Genomic DNA, 16,266 nt, shown 5'->3' with positions numbered 1-16,266 from the left:
GATGCTGTCCGGTCCGGTAGCAGCATCGAAGACGACCAGAACCAGAACATGGAACGGCAGCAGCAAAAAATTGGTAATCGAACACATGACTGAAAGGGCAGCGAGCATCGCCCGGTCCCTCCGAACAAAATGGTTGGTATAAAACATTATCTTCTCGTGTTGCTTTCTTGACAACTTTTTTTCTCTGCCAATGTTCTCCGAACCTGACGGCGGCAGTCGATTGTTTGGTACGGTTTTTGTTGTCTTTATTTTCGGGGGGAGAGAGCCAAGTCTGGGGATACCCGTCCCGGAAAAAGCTCTCAATTGAACCCTTTTTTTGTGCTGTTTCGTGAACTTGTTGACGGGGCGACCGGGGGATCATTGACTTTTCAACAGACGGAAAGTTTTGAATAATTTAGAGAATTTTAATGGACCACCGCAAATGGTTTTTGCACAATTATTGACGTAAATAATGTCTGAAAACTTGAGAATCTGGATTAATCCATTATGATCAAACCCCACGTTAGACATGCTTTGATTAAACCAATTTTGAAATTTCAAAAAAGCATTTGAAACAAGAACTTATGAATGTTTAGAAAATTTTAGATTTGATAATTTTTGAATTCGATATTTGTCTTATGATATTCCTTATTATGGTCCATTCTTATTTTATTTCAAGATTTTGTCCGATCGAGATTTTGTTAAAATTTCCAAAAAATCTTCTGAAATCGATTGTAAGCTATTTAGAAAACATTGATTACGTTAATTTCAGGATTTTTGATCATATAAAGACTTAAGAATCATTAACAAACTTGAAGTTTTGGGAACACAGATCAGAAAAATACGTTAATCTTAGGAAAATAAATGTTAGGGTAGAGTAGTCATCAATGAGACACGGGGAACAATGATAAAATGGCTCTCACAATGTCGTAGTTTCAACCAATCAGGCTCATATTTGGGGGAAAGGTGTGTCTGCACAGAAAAAAAAGTTGAATTTTGGAATGTTAAAAATTTGGTAGGTTGAATATTACCTCTTTTTTTGAGTAATATTACATAAAAAATGTGTAAAAATGTGAACCTGATGAATATTCATCAAAAACTGATGAAAATTCATCATTTTCGGGGGTAAAATTTATCATTTATTTTGCCACAAAATCTGTCACCATTTCCTGATGAATATTACCATCATTTTTTTTTTCTGTGTACTGGATACACGTCTGCCATAATAGTGACTTTGGTTATGGACATTCCCTTGAAAAGTTATTCATAAATGTTTGATTCTGGGGTGTAAAAGTAAATTATGGACAAAAAATACTTTTTCCCTCGTAGGCTGCCATTTACACCAAAGTTAATATTTCTTCAAATTTCTTTCGACGTTCCGACGGGATTGAGTTGGACTACAATGTCCTTTCATTAGGTTTGGCAAAAATTTAGAATATACCCAGAATCCAGGGCTGTCTCATTGTTCCCCACTCATTTCAGCCCATGGGTAACAATGAGACACTTTGATTTTTCTTCATTAAACTTTTCAAAATCTATGGAAATCTTTCAAAACATGACATAAATGTGATTTTTAGCTTTTTTATAGAGTTTTAACTTCATTGAACCAAAAATACAAAGTTATTTGGTATAAAATTTAAATTTAAAAACTTTTTAATATAACTTTTGTTAATTAAAGTTTCATGTTGGCAAAATTGCTCTAAAATGTTCAAGGCAAGTCACCTGCAATGGAACAATACAAAAGCATGATGTTTTACTAGAAAAATGTTGATTTTCGTAGAGTGTCTCATTGTTCCTGCCAAGTGCGTCTACAATGAGACAGTTGAATAACTCTGGCTGTAGATGTTGGATCGATCTCATATTTTGGTCAATTTTAGAACACATTAAAAGAAAGAAATGCAACAAAAAGCTCATTAAAACAAGCTGATGAAAAAAAAAATAGAAAAATCATTGAAAGTTGAAAACCAAAAGTGTCTCATTAATGACTACCCTACCCTATATAAAATTTTGTCATGTTTTACAAATGTCAAAGACTATCATAATAATTATGTATAAATCATTTTTTGATACCAAAATTCATCGAAAATCAGCGGACAAAAATATATATAATGAAGTTTTGAATTTGTATTGGACAAGTTTTTGCCAACTTTAATTTTTTTCAATTGATATTTGAAAATTGATTTTTTTAAGTGTTATGAATTCAAGCATAAGCTTTTTGCTTTTGTAAACTATTCATAAAAAAAAAGGTATTGCGATAATTTTGTCATGGTCATTTTGTGATTCCATTTGTTTAAAAAAGAGAAAGTTATATTTGACATTTAAAATTTCGTAGTTTTTTTTGTTTATAATTGTTTCCATTTTTAGTCTGGTCTATTCTGGACTGAGCATATTTTTTCGTTTTTAATCCAGGCAGCAAATATTCAACATATATTTTATTTTCCTTATGTACAAGAGGTGATTTTGAGCAGTTTTTGTCTACAATCAAATTCGTTTTTTCAAAAAACTTCTCGGAACTTCCTGAGCATTTTTTGGTAAATTCTACAAGCAAAAATTGACCGGTGGCTGAAATTTGACCCAAATCCACTCAGGAGAACCCTTCGACCTTAAAATTCTAAGACTTTGGACCTGTATACAACATATATTTAAAAAAATGGGTTTTAGTGGGTCAAAGTGGGCTTATTTTGGAGTCGAAATATGACCTAAGTAAAATTTTCAGCAAAAGCAGTGCAGATTTGACGATTTTGTATTTTTTTTTTATAAATTCGTAATTCAAAAACGAAAATAATCATAATGCCGTTCATTTTGTTTTACAAAATCGCCAAATTTGCGCTGATTTCATTGAAAATTTTATTAGGGCCGTATTTTAAACCCAAAAAACCTTACTTTGCTTTCTCAAGGCCACTTATTTTTGACATTTAAAAAAAAATAAAAAAAATACCAGAAATACTTGAAATCGGTGTTTTGAGTGCAAATTTAATCTTACATTGAAAAATGGTGTAAAAAACAGTTTTCACACATTTTTCAAAAAAAAAAAGATTTTTTACTCATCCTGAAAGTTACTGAAAAGGAGGCATTTTATGTGCTCAATAGAGCTTGATTCTTAAGATAAAAATAAGTAACTGTGTCAATTTTGAGCCAAATCAGTTTAGGTTTTATGGTCACTGTTCGCCGTTGTAGATTGTATGGGAAAATCCACAAAAATTTATGAGGAAAAGAGAAAAAAATAAATAAATCAAAATTCCACCAACAGGTGGCTTTGAATAAGTTGGATTATAAAATGCAAGATTCTTACGTAAAAAAATATGACGAGCATCTTTGTCGAAGACCCCAAAACGATCCAAATTAACCCTGACGAGTTATTAGCGATTTAAAGCCTTACTAGTTACAAATTTTTGCCTAATGAATTGAACCAGAGAGTATCCCTGAAGCCAATTTATTTATATTGTCACCCTAGTACCCAATTAACTTCAAGTGACAAAAAAGTAAATTTAACAATAAGTCAATTTTTTTTGTAATTTTTTTCGGTGCAGTCCACACCCATACCTACAACATTGCCAAAGATATCAAATCAATCAAAAAATCCTTCAAAAATGAAGATTTTTGAATTTTAAGAAACCATTTTTGCATGAAAAAAATTGTATGAAATTTGTATTTAAAAAAAGGGCGTAATATTGAATTTTTGGCCCTTTTGAAATGTTAGTCTTGATTTATTTTTTTTTGAAAATATTGTTTTCGAAAAGATCGGAAAATTTCACGAATGTTTCATATTTTAACATTGTAAATCGGACCATTAGTTGCTGAGATATCGACACTAGAAAATGGTGAGTTGTTTGGGTGAGACTTAGAAAACATCAATTTTCCTGTTTTTAAATACTTGCATGGCAATATCTCAGCAACTAAGGGTCGTATCAACAAAGTTCAAAAAAGCAAAATATAGAGAATTTTCTCAGCTTTTCAAAAATATTTTTGCAAAAGTGGGCAAACATGTGCACTTATTTAAAAAAACATAAAAACTGCGACTTTTTTCAAAAAAATCACCTAAAAATGGATTTAACTTGAAAACGGTGCACTTTATCAAAATTTCACTAAAGTACTTTTTGATTGCAAATTTGATTTTACATCGAAAAATGAAGTTGAAAAATTTTTACGACCAATATTTCGATCTTTTGAAAAAAAAAAAATCAGTAATGATCAAAAAATTCATAACTCGGTCAAAGATTTTTTGCACAACCTGGAAATTTCTTAAAAGTTGGCATTTGATGTCCTCTAAAACATATAAAAAAATAAAAAAAATTAAAAATAGTGTTTTTTTGCAAATCAAGTTTTAGTGACAAAAAATTAAATAAAAAATCACCAAATTTTTTTTTACCTTGTATCATTTTTTTCCAGTGTAGTCCGTATCCATACCTACAACTTTGCCGAAGACACCAAATCGATCAAAAAATTCCTTCAAAAGATACAGATTTTTGAATTTTCAAACATCATTTTTGTATGGACAGCTGCCAAATTTGTATGGAAATTATATGGAGAATCCAATGATGCAAAATGGCTTCTTTGGGCATACCGAAGGCACCAAAAAAGTTTCAGTCGGATTAAAAAATACAAAAAAAAAATCGAATGACCGAAATCTGAGAGAACTGCTCATTAGTTTTCCTTCAAATTTAAATAGCTTTTGTTTTTACAAAAAATTAGTTAAAACATAGTCTAGAACATAACAAAATGACTTAATTTTTATTTTGATTGAAAATATATTGGATGTTAAGAAAATGTTCCTTAAAAAAATATCGAAAAATATGGAATGATTTAAAAAAAACTTCAGTAAGAGTTTTTTAAGTAAGACAATTTTTCCACAAATTAAAAAAAGCCGTAATATGTTTAGTTATTTTTCTAACAGAACGCCCTTTTCATCCTCCTTAAAATTTATCTCAAGAAATCCATTTCCTTTGGAAATCCTCCCTAAACGAAAATGCACTTTTCACCAAACCTCCACAAAAAAGTAAACCTAAAACGAATGGCGGTCGAGATAAGTCCAATGAAATGTATGCGGATTTCCGTATGTTCGCTGGAAGTTTTCTCGATTTACAGACTTTTGTACGGTGGAAAATTTTGGCTGGATCCTCAACCCCGGACAAGGCAGGAAAAAAAAGCTGTGAAAACTCTTGAACGTTGGATTCTTCTCTTTTTCTTTCGTGACCAAGGATGGCGACGAAGACTTGAGGTCGTAAATCTTGCCATTCTAATTCCATGCTTTCGGCACAGTTTCGATGGTTTTTTTTGAGGTTGTTTTTTTCGGTTGTTCTTGATGGGACAATTTATCAACTGTCATTTTAAGATTGTTGAAAACTTTTTAAGTGGATTGAAAGATGATCCACTTGAAAGAATGAACCATCGATTGTTACTTTAAAATTTCTTTCTTTTACAAAATATTGAGTTTTTCAACTCGTTCAAAGTTATGCCATAATTCAAATCAGTACCAATTTTCCCAATTGGAAGTCCCATAATTTCGCTCGTTAACGCTCGCCCCAAAACCCGTTAAACAAACGATTGCTCAACATTAATAATAAATTTTCCCGCGAAAAAAAAAGCGAGCTCTCATTCATGTTAGCCCCCAGAGCATCCCCATTAACTGTGCGCGGGGAAAAATCCACATCCAAAAGTCGAAATTTGATGATGATGGCATTTTGATATTACGCGCGAGCAGTTGCTGCACAAAAAGCATACTTTTTTTCTCGCTACCTGTCCAGGGTGATTACCTCCACATGAGCGAGGAGACCTTCGGTACGAGCCCGGAACCTTGCTGAAAATGACGAAAAAAGAAAGAAAAAAGAAGAAGCCACCACCGTGTGATACGCTGAAAACGATTTCCATGATTTATGTGATGAATACACTTCAGGAAGGCGAAAAATTACGGCGATTTCGGATTTTTATGCTCTTTATGCTGAGTGGAGCAGTGAGTGTGTGTGTGTGTGTGTCCTCGGTGGTTGGTGCTGCCGCACCGCGTGATGCTTTTTATCAGGATTCAGTGATTCGTCCTGGAGCTTGCTTTAGTAGCAAAGGGAGAAGCTAAGTTTTCCTTTTGAAAAATACTTTGATTTAGGAAAATTGGCAATGACATTTTGTAAAATTATGCGATTATAATTTTCCAATTTTCTACAATTTTCCAAAATCCAAGCAAATCAAATAAGACAATCAAACCCTCTTTCAAGCAGTCCTCTGAGACTTCGATCAACTACTTTTTCACACTCAATTCAAGCTCCACTGCAACACAAAGATAAGCATGCCTTTGACATTCTTTTGCACTACTGTAAAATGATGATGAGATTATCTCACTGTATTTGAAAGGTCTTATCTTAGTTGGCAAAGGTCGAATCGACAATTTAAAAATAGGAATACTTTTTTGAGAATTTTATAAAAGAAAATTTTAAACAAACCAAGGTTTCAAAATATTGATGAACAAAGTGTTTAAAAATGTCCGTCTGTGTGGATCAATCGGACCGCGCACTGGACTCACAATCCAGAGGTCGCCGGTTCGAATCCCGAGGCGGACGCAAAAAAATTCTAAGTGTAAATATAGGTATTCGGTGCCCTCTCCCCGTGCCATACCTTCACACTTAGGAGACACGAAAGGCGGAGTCTTGTCGCAAAAAGAACGATACACGCCTGTGGATCCGTTGACGAAACCACAAGGTTTAAGAGGGCCACATTATAAGGTGTTACGTCGATTCCGTTCCGTTTAAAAATGCATTCTATACAGTCAAACCTCTTTTTACGCGACCTCCTTTTGCGCGAAAATTTTTTTACGCAGTTTTTTTTACGCGAAGAATTCAAAATAACGCGAACTCAACTTAAAAAAAAACAAAATTCATAGTTCTAATACTGTTTTGAACTAAAACACAAAACGTTTCAAATTTTAATTCAATTCAAATTGAATACTCTCAAATTCAATATTTTTCAATTCAATGATCTAAAATCACAAATTTGAAAATGTTTTGCTCTAGAATAAGAAACGCCTCCATTCATCTAACTATCCCTCATCTATTAGCTATTTCGAAGGATTTTTTTATTTATTAATCTATTTTAATTTTTAGTTGTTTTTATTTATTTATCTATTATATTATTATTTATCTACAAGCTCTTCCCGACAAACTTCGTTCTGCCTTTTTTTTTCGTTAGTTGACGTTTTTTGATTTTTTGCTTATTCAGCCTCCTGTGATCAAAATATGATTTTACGTAACTTTCTCCATACAATTTGCCGATGCTCCGGAATCGGTTCCAGAGTGTCCAAAGTGTAAATTAGTTAGCGTAAGAACCTTCCTTGGATTTATACGAACCTAACGCAACAAAGAGCACCTCGATCCAACGCTCCGTATTGAACTGATTCGCGTTCGAACAAAACCGTCGAAATTTTTTATATATATATAGATTAGCTTTTTTCCTTCACTAGATTTATTCGATTCCAAACTCTGTTCCCAACTTAGAATTGATCAGCTGATGAAAAGTAGTCCTCATCTCAGTTTAGGATAGTAACTTCACACAAGTAATGCTTAAACAGCGAAATAAATGAAATGGAATGAAATTCTTTGCTTCAAATATATTTTTTTTTGTCAAAAAAGTTTTCAATTCTAGAATTATAAATACTAAAAATAAAATTACAAAATTTGAAATTCTAAAATTCTGATATTCAAAATTCTGCAATTCTAAATTCTGAATTCAAATGATTCTTAGATCCAAAATTCTCGAATTCAAGATTTGAAAATTTATAAATTTATATAGTTCTAAATTCTGATACCAGAAATAAATAGTATGTTGAAATTAAAGGCTCTGAAATCCTTAAATTTAATATTCTAAAATTCAATTTTCATAAATTTAAAATTCTCAAACTTCCTAGCTTGAGCTCAAAAATTCTAAAATCAAAATACTAAAATTATTTTTTTTAAATCTTCATTCTAAAACTTCAGCATTCTTAAACTTAACAATAAAATTGTATGATTCATAACTCTAAAATTATAAAATTATAAAATTATGAATTCCAGTATTCCATAATTTGAAACTTTAAAATCCAGTGCCTTAAAATTCAAAATTTTCAATTTCCATATCCAAACCCTGAAATAAAAAAAAAACTTTAGTTTGAGCTCTAAAATTCTAAAATCAAAATTTTAAAATTAAATTTTTTAAAATCCTAATTCTTTAATTCAAAATTAAAAATTTATTTAAGAAAATAATTTTCAGCATTCAAAATTCTTAAACTAAACAAAAAAGTTTTAAGATTCATAATTCTAAAATTAAAAAAATATGAATTCCATTATTCTAAAATTCTAAAACTTTAGAATCCAGTGCCTTAAAATTCAAAATTTTCAGTTTCCATATCCAAACCCAATTACAAAAAAAAAGTTGAATTAAAATTCTAAAATCTAAAATTCAAAATTGTTCTTTGTCAAAATAATTCAAATGATTATTAATTGCATTGATTCACACTGCATATTTGTGTTATAACTGTTAAAATTCAAAAAATAATCAGTTTGGCTTATGAATTGAAACTTTTGATATAAACATACAATACAATTTAAATTATTGGGAAAAAAATCAAAAATATACTTTTGTAAAATTGTTGTTATAAACAAAAAATTATGTTTTGCTCAATAAAACGAAAATTTAAATGATTTTTACAGATCAAATTTGAAATGCAAAAATCGATATTTTGTATAGGAAAAATTACTTAAAAAATGTTGCAAAAAATATCGCAAAAATGCTTCATTTCCATGCAACACCAGCTAATTTTCGTGTAAGAAAAATGATTTCAATCATTCAAAATACATTTAAGAGTCAAGAAAACAATTTTTTAACGGTTTTGAATAACTTTTTAAAGATAAATAAAAAAATATTGAAGGCAATTGAAATTTTTTATTTCCATGTTATTTTGGGTAAGTGCATCTATTGTGAATCTATCTTTTATGAGTATATTCTTGAGTTCCTCCCGGATCAAACGCAACAAGGATTATCAAAATTGAACAAAAAATAATCGAGTATATTTGTGAAACGGTTTTACACGATTCATATTTTTTTAATGTTTTAGCTTATTAATGTTTTTTTTTCCAGCAGAGGCAGAATCTTTTGTGAAAAATATCGAAAACATGAAAAAAAAATGATTTATAAATGTAAATTTAAGTATTATCAAAACTTAAAAGGAAGGAATACATTCAGAGAAAAATATCCACTTTTAATTTTTTTTTCGGAAATGTTTTCTAAACAAAATCCGAAAAGAGCAATTCTTCCCAAATTCCGGAAATGGATTTTATTTGTATATTTTGATTTGGTTTAAACTATTAGTGGCCTTCTCTGTGACCAAAGAAGTCATTGGTTGACTCAAACAAGTCTCCATACAATTTATGAAAAGCTTTCTGATCAAGTTTGGATCAAGTCTTGGGCAAAATTGTAGGCTTCTTTGGAACGGCCTTCACAAAATTTGAGCCAAATACCAAAAATAAAAATTTGCAAAATCGTTCGATTTCGTAAAGGTAATTGCGATTGCTTAAAAGTATTTATTTATTTAAAAGTTTAATCCTATATTACCAGATCAGCATAAATTCTGCAAAGGATGTTTTGTAAAGAATTTTGTGGAGATTGCTTACCGAAATCACTTAAACTGAGTAGGCTACAAGAAGACTCGTAATTGTAAAAGCTTGGCTGTTAAATGGAGACTGATTTGATTTGAATATTTAAAAAAAAATGAATTTGAAAAAATCCTTTTGAGAAAAGATGCATACTTAAAAAATGTGTAGAACTAGGTGAATAACTCCCTTTTTTTCCGCTGTCGCGGTACGTTTGTCTTCCGACTTTTGGGAATGACATAACGAGGAGCAACGGCGATTTTGTTTTTTTTTTGTTCTTGCGTTCAAATGTGTGCGAATATTCCTGTGTATGTGTGCGTGCGGTTGTATGTTTGCGAGCGGGGTAATAAAGATGCGCTGAATTATTTCAATTTTCATGCTCGAGTGGGCTCGGAATGCGTGGTGGTCTCGTTTTTTTTTTGTCTATGGGGAATGCCATTTTTTCGGTCATTACGGATGACGATGAATTTATGATGGCTTTTTGCCCGTTGGTTCCGGACAAGTGGGGTATATGTGGGTGTGTGTATATACTGGGATGAATTCATATTTTTTTCTGCCAACTAGGAGCTTTTTAATCATGCTTTTCTGGGATATTAAATAGCTGGCTGCAGCTAATCGGAATTAAGGGATGAGTTATAGGCATTCCGGACTGGAAAGGTTTATTACAGCTAAATTAACAAATTCTTCAAAAGTTATTACATCACAGTCTCTCAAACGAAATAACATCAAAAAGGGTCATTTGCACTAATGCTGTTCTGCACGTGTAAGCCCCAACCCCGGAATGCAGTGGCGCGTGAATCTTCCCAAAAAACACACATAACCTCAAAGTTACAACTATTGCACTAGAGCTGCTGCCTCGCCAACCTCCTCCGTAAGAGCCGAGTCGATTTAGGAAAACGCTAAATTCCGCCCACGTACGAATCCAATCTCTTCCCGGACTGTTGGCAAAAGTTGGCAAAAGCCACTCCAGCTTTCCGGGCGCGGTCGGTAGTAGTTCATCACGATCCACCAATTCCGTTTCCACGTGGTGGTTCCGTGTGGAGTTTCCTGCACAGGAAGTCACCCTCGACAGCGAAGTTGGTTGCCAAACATTATGACATTGGCGGATTTCGGTGGGGGGAAACACGTCCAAACGATAACAATAATCTAATAGCTAATGGCACATTTGCTCGGGATGTTCCGCTGCTGGTGGATGTCCGGTGGGCTAGAGTTCGGGACGGGTTTCTAGGGTTGAGGACTTTTATGATTTGGTAGCTAGAAACATATCACAACCGCCACCATCTTGTGGCTTTCGACTGGCTGACGTTCAGGCGATACAGTGTAAATCTGGTGCTTCGAAGGGGGAGAATCTGAGAAGGAGTTAATCTCTTTTTTCTACTGTAGAAGGAAAAATCGCTTCCAAAATATTTAAAAAAATATTCATTTTTGAAAGTTGTGGAAAATCACATAAAGATGCTTTATTATTTAATCGGGCAAATTTCAAATAAGCTAATTGAAAGACACTTAAAGTGATATTCGAAATTTAAAGTAAAAGTTAAAAAAAGGCCTTGGAGCAATTCGGAGAAATTTAGATAAAGTCCATCGTTCTCTAGATAGAAAAGTAACTTTTTGAAAAAAAGTCGCAGTTTTTCAATTTGTAAAAAAATATATATATAATTGAAAAGATGAGTAAATAACATAGTGCCATCCCGTTTTAGCAACACAATTTTTTCAATTATTTCTGCTGGCCAAAAATCAATGTAAATTATTTAATTGTTCATTGTTGTGTAAAGTTTTAGAACGATTTTAATTATTTTTGATGAGAGAAAATATGTCGAATGTTGTGTTGGCAAAAATGGGATGGCACTGTAAATATCCCTAATTTTTCTGTTTGAACTTTATTGATACGGCCTTTGGTTGCAAAGATAAAAAAACAGGAAAATTGTATTTTCTCAGTGTTGTCCTAAAAGATCAATGTTATCACCTATATCTCCGAAACTTAAGGTCCTATTTTCAATGTTAAAAAATGAAAATTTTGTGAAATATTTTGCTCTTTTCAATTAAAATAATTTTAAAATTTTAAAATAAAGCGTAACAATTTGACAAAACATTGACATTGTGAAATTTTAGACGAGTTTTAAAAATCTCGGAATATTTTCTTATGAAAATAGCAGAAAATTTCACAAAATTTGCATTATTTATACATTAGAAATCGAATCATGTTCTTGAGCTATCGGTAATAAAAAATAAAAACAAGGGGTTAATGGGCAATTCTGTGAAAAACTCATTTTTATTTTTTTTTATTTATGTGGGTAATTCTCCGCCAACTCACACAGCAGTTGCCCCGACCCCTCTTCGATTTGCGTGAAACTTTGTCCTAAGGGGTAACTTTTGTCCCTGATCACGAATCCGAGGTCCGTTTTTTGATATCTCGTGACGGAGGGGCGGTACGACCCCTTCCATTTTTGAACATGCGAAAAAAGAGGTGTTTTTCAATAATTTGCAGCCTGAAACGGTGATGAGATAGAAATTTGGTGTCAAAGGAACTTTTATGTAAAATTAGACGCCCGATTTGATGGCGTACTCAGAATTCCGAAAAAACGTATTTTTCATCGAAAAAAACACTAAAAAAGTTTTAAAAATTCTCCCATTTTCCGTTACTCGACTGTAAAAAATTTTGGAACATGTCATTTTATGGGAAATTTAATGTACTTTTCGAATCTACATTGTCCCAGAAGGGTCATTTTTTCATTTAGAACAAAATTTTTCATTTTAAAATTTCGTGTTTTTTCTAACTTTGCAGGGTTATTTTTTAGAGTGTAACAATATTCTACAAAGTTGTAGAGCAGACAATTACAAAAATTTTGATATATAGACATAAGGGGTTTGCTTATAAACATCACGAGTTATCGCGATTTTACGAAAAAAAGTTTTGAAAAAGTTGGTCGTCATCGATCATGGCCGTTCATGGTCACCCGCGACAGACACGGACGACGAAACAAAGAGAAACGCAAAAAGTAACTTTTTCAAAACTTTTTTTCGTAAAATCGCGATAACTTGTGATGTTTAAAGCAAACCCCTTATGTCTATATATCAAAATTTTTGTAATTGTCTGCTCTACAACTTTGTAGAGCATTGTTACACTCTAAAAAATAACCCTGCAAAGTTAGAAAAAACACGAAATTTTAAAATGAAAAATTTTGTTCTAAATGAAAAAATGACCCTTCTGGGACAATGTAGATTCGAAAAGTACATTAAATTTCCCATAAAATGACATGTTCCAAAATTTTTTACAGTCGAGTAACGGAAAATGGGAGAATTTTTAAAACTTTTTTAGTGTTTTTTTCGATGAAAAATACGTTTTTTCGGAATTCTGAGTACGCCATCAAATCGGGCGTCTAATTTTACATAAAAGTCCCTTTGACCCCAAATTTCTATCTCATCACCGTTTCAGGCTGCAAATTATTGAAAAACACCTCTTTTTTCGCATGTTCAAAAATGGAAGGGGTCGTAACGCCCCTCCGTCACGAGATATCAAAAAACGGACCTCGGATTCGTGATCAGGGACAAAAGTTACCCCTTAGGACAAAGTTTCACGCAAATCGAAGAGGGGTCGGGGCAACTTTTCCCGATTTTGTGTGAGTTGGTAGAGAATTACCCATGTATGACCATATCTCAGCAGCCAAAGCCCGTATCAAAATAGTTCAAACAAGCAAAATGTATGGATTTTTCTCAGCTTTTCGAAAAAATATGTTTTTCAAAGTTGGGCAAAATGGGCACTATTATTATTTTTTTAAACTGTGATTTTTTTCGAAAAAAAAGGTTTCTTAAAATGGCTACAACATGAAAACTTTGCATTTTATCGAAATTTCACTAAAATACTTTTTGATTTCAAATTTAAATAACAAAAAGAAGTCAAATAATTTTGCTTGAAATAATTCAGATTTTTCTGAAAAAAATACTATTTTTTTTCAAAAAATCATAACTTTGTCAAAGATGTTTCAAATCAAAGAATTTTCAAACCAATTAAAAAAATACAGCGTGTAGATAAATTCTGCAACTGCAAGCTTAAAAACTCGTTATCTGAAAAGATTTCCACTGGCCCAGCTAGAAAAAAAAGTAATGTAAAATCGTCTGGGGAACATGATGAACAGGTTTAATTTAAAATTAAATCGCATGTATATTGAGAAAATTGCGCGAAAACATTTTTATTGCGCCAAATGCATCAAATTTGATTACAATCGAAAATCTGGTTACACCATTAAATCCAGTGTCCAATTTTTTTTTAAAAAGCAGTCGAGTTTTGCTCTATCATTTTTTGTTTCAAGGATATGACCATTTGAAAAAAGAGGTTTGGGCGGTGAAAAAAAAATTGATTCAAAATCGGGATTCTTACATATTTTGATAGTATCAATAGTCCCACCAAATTTGAGCTTGTTCAGAAAAAGTCAATTTTGAGTGGTGCGCAAAATCACCCAAATGTAATTAAATGTTTTCCAACATTAAAATTTTCACAAAATATACTTCCATATCCATCCCATCTAATAAATTTTTTGGGCAAAATTAAATTTGAATCTAATAAATATGCATGAATGGGATTTTTTTTTTAAATATTAAAATTGACAGTCTCATTAAAAAAAATTTAAATTTTATTGAAAATTGCATAATTTAATGCAAGAAAACGAAACCTTTTTCAAAAGATGAATATTCTAGCTTTATCTGTATAAAGCAAGGACTGAGAAATAGAACATTTTTAACAATTTTTAAAAATTATGATTCCTTTGGAAATTAATAGAAATGTTCTTCGTTAGATATTAAAAAAAGTAAAAAAAGTTAACTGACAATCATACAAATTATAATTCAAATAGATTTCTAATTGTTTGCACAAAACTTTATTATTTTCTTTATTTTTGGCCAAAGTTAAGATAATAATTTAATTATAATAAAATTGTTTAGGTTCATGAATGAAACTTAAAATTTCTGGTTAAGATCAATTTATTATTCTTTCTAAAATTAATATTTCAATGAAATTTTATGTCAAGCCAAGAAAATGCATGCATTAATTCCAAACGTGTAGATCATGGGGTAGATTTTTTCCAATTTTGAAGAACTTAGAAACCATGCTTGCCTTTATTTATTTTTTAAATTCTACAATTCTTGATTTTGCTAATTGTGAATATAATTAAACCTGCCACATTATAGAAAGTATTGATTTTAGATTGATAATATTGTTTCAAGATATTTTTCGCAAAATAGAAAAAAAGTGTTTCACTCGTATTTTTTTTAATTTGAGGTAGCTCCACCGCTCTTTGGTGTTTAGTTTCTAATTTTATTATTGAAATAATTTCTTGAACATAAAATAAATCTACCTTTGGATTTTTTGACTTTGAGCATCTTTGTATCAAACATTATTTTTACTTATGATGATCTAATTTAGCTAAGATTTTAAATATGCAGGAAGTTCCGAAGTGATCCACAGAATCTTACCTGATGTTTAGAACAGTTGGGCATTTTCCGATATTAACGATCTTTTGAGCATTTTTGAAGCAAATATTTTTTTTGAGAAATAACTTTATTTGAATCATTTTTTTTCCAAAAGAAATGAAGATATTCCTTATTTTTCATTCATTGCACTTTTATAATTTTCACGTTTTATAAATCCTTTTGGAATATGAGATATTGCTTATTTGATACCTTAAAAGTTCGTATAACTAGTGTAGATATTCAAATTGAATTGTTATTTCTAATTTTAGATTAAATTAAATATAAAATAAAATTTTAAAATCATTTTTCTAAAGAACATATCATGATGACTCCTAAGTGGGCCGGATTCCAAACTTATTTCAAAAGCAGCTCGCGAGCCGCAGTTTGGTGACCACTGCTCTACATCGTTTTATGAGTAATTTTACTTGCATCACATAAATTGAAGAAAAATGACATGGAAAAAGAGACAGTATACAACCAGATTTTTTTTTCAATTTTCAAAAATTAAACTTTTTTTAAACTGTGTGATGTATTACTATAAATCAAATAAAGTTTGCAACCAAGCAATCGCTTTGGTTTTGTTGTAGAAAAAAGAGAAAACGTTTTTATCCATTTTCAAACAGTTTAAGTTGTTTTATGTGAAAGCATGGATGGATCTTTTTTTTCAAAAATAATTTTGACATTTAGGACATTGATCTCTGACAAATTTTCATTTTCAAAACATCGTTATTAGTTTTAAGTTGGAGTTTTGTAAAAATAGTGTTAATATTTATTATTTATGATAAATATTTAGTGAAGAAAAAGGATAAAATTTCCCATTCTACCTTCCAGCATAACATAACATTCTAAGAAAGCAGAATTAGCAACAAAACCAGATGAAGCGGAAATAATTTATTACAAACATGTAACACATAGTGACAACTCAGTTGTGGTGGTGGTGGCAAGAACTACGAATACAACTGCATCGTCGTTAAGTCTTGTGTGGTGTGTAGTGTGCTAAGAAAGTTCCTCCTTACAGCAGCCAAGCTTATCACCCTCCAACCTTCCCCAAAAACCAGAAGAAAACCTCGTGTGACATGTGTTTAATGGCTTCGAGCTCACTAGTGTGTTCTGTGTCTTTGTGTGATGTATTTTGCAGAGGAAAGCGTTTTCTTTTCTCTTTGTCCTTAAAAGAGAGAAAAACGGCACGTTGATGATGATGATTATGATGACGATT

At 31.4% G+C, this 16,266-nt stretch overlaps 1 protein-coding gene across 3 annotated transcripts in view; it reads right to left on the bottom strand.

Annotated features, from left to right (window-relative positions):
• The window catches only part of LOC120419314 (roundabout homolog 2-like), a 459,035-nt gene that overhangs the window by 59,014 nt on the left and 383,755 nt on the right, over nucleotides 1–16,266 (bottom strand). The window lies entirely within an intron of this gene.

The sequence above is a fragment of the Culex pipiens genome, chromosome 2 (assembly GCF_016801865.2).
Source record: "Culex pipiens pallens isolate TS chromosome 2, TS_CPP_V2, whole genome shotgun sequence".
Lineage (NCBI taxonomy): Eukaryota > Metazoa > Arthropoda > Insecta > Diptera > Culicidae > Culex > Culex pipiens.
This window is presented reverse-complemented; position numbering and strand designations above follow the sequence as displayed.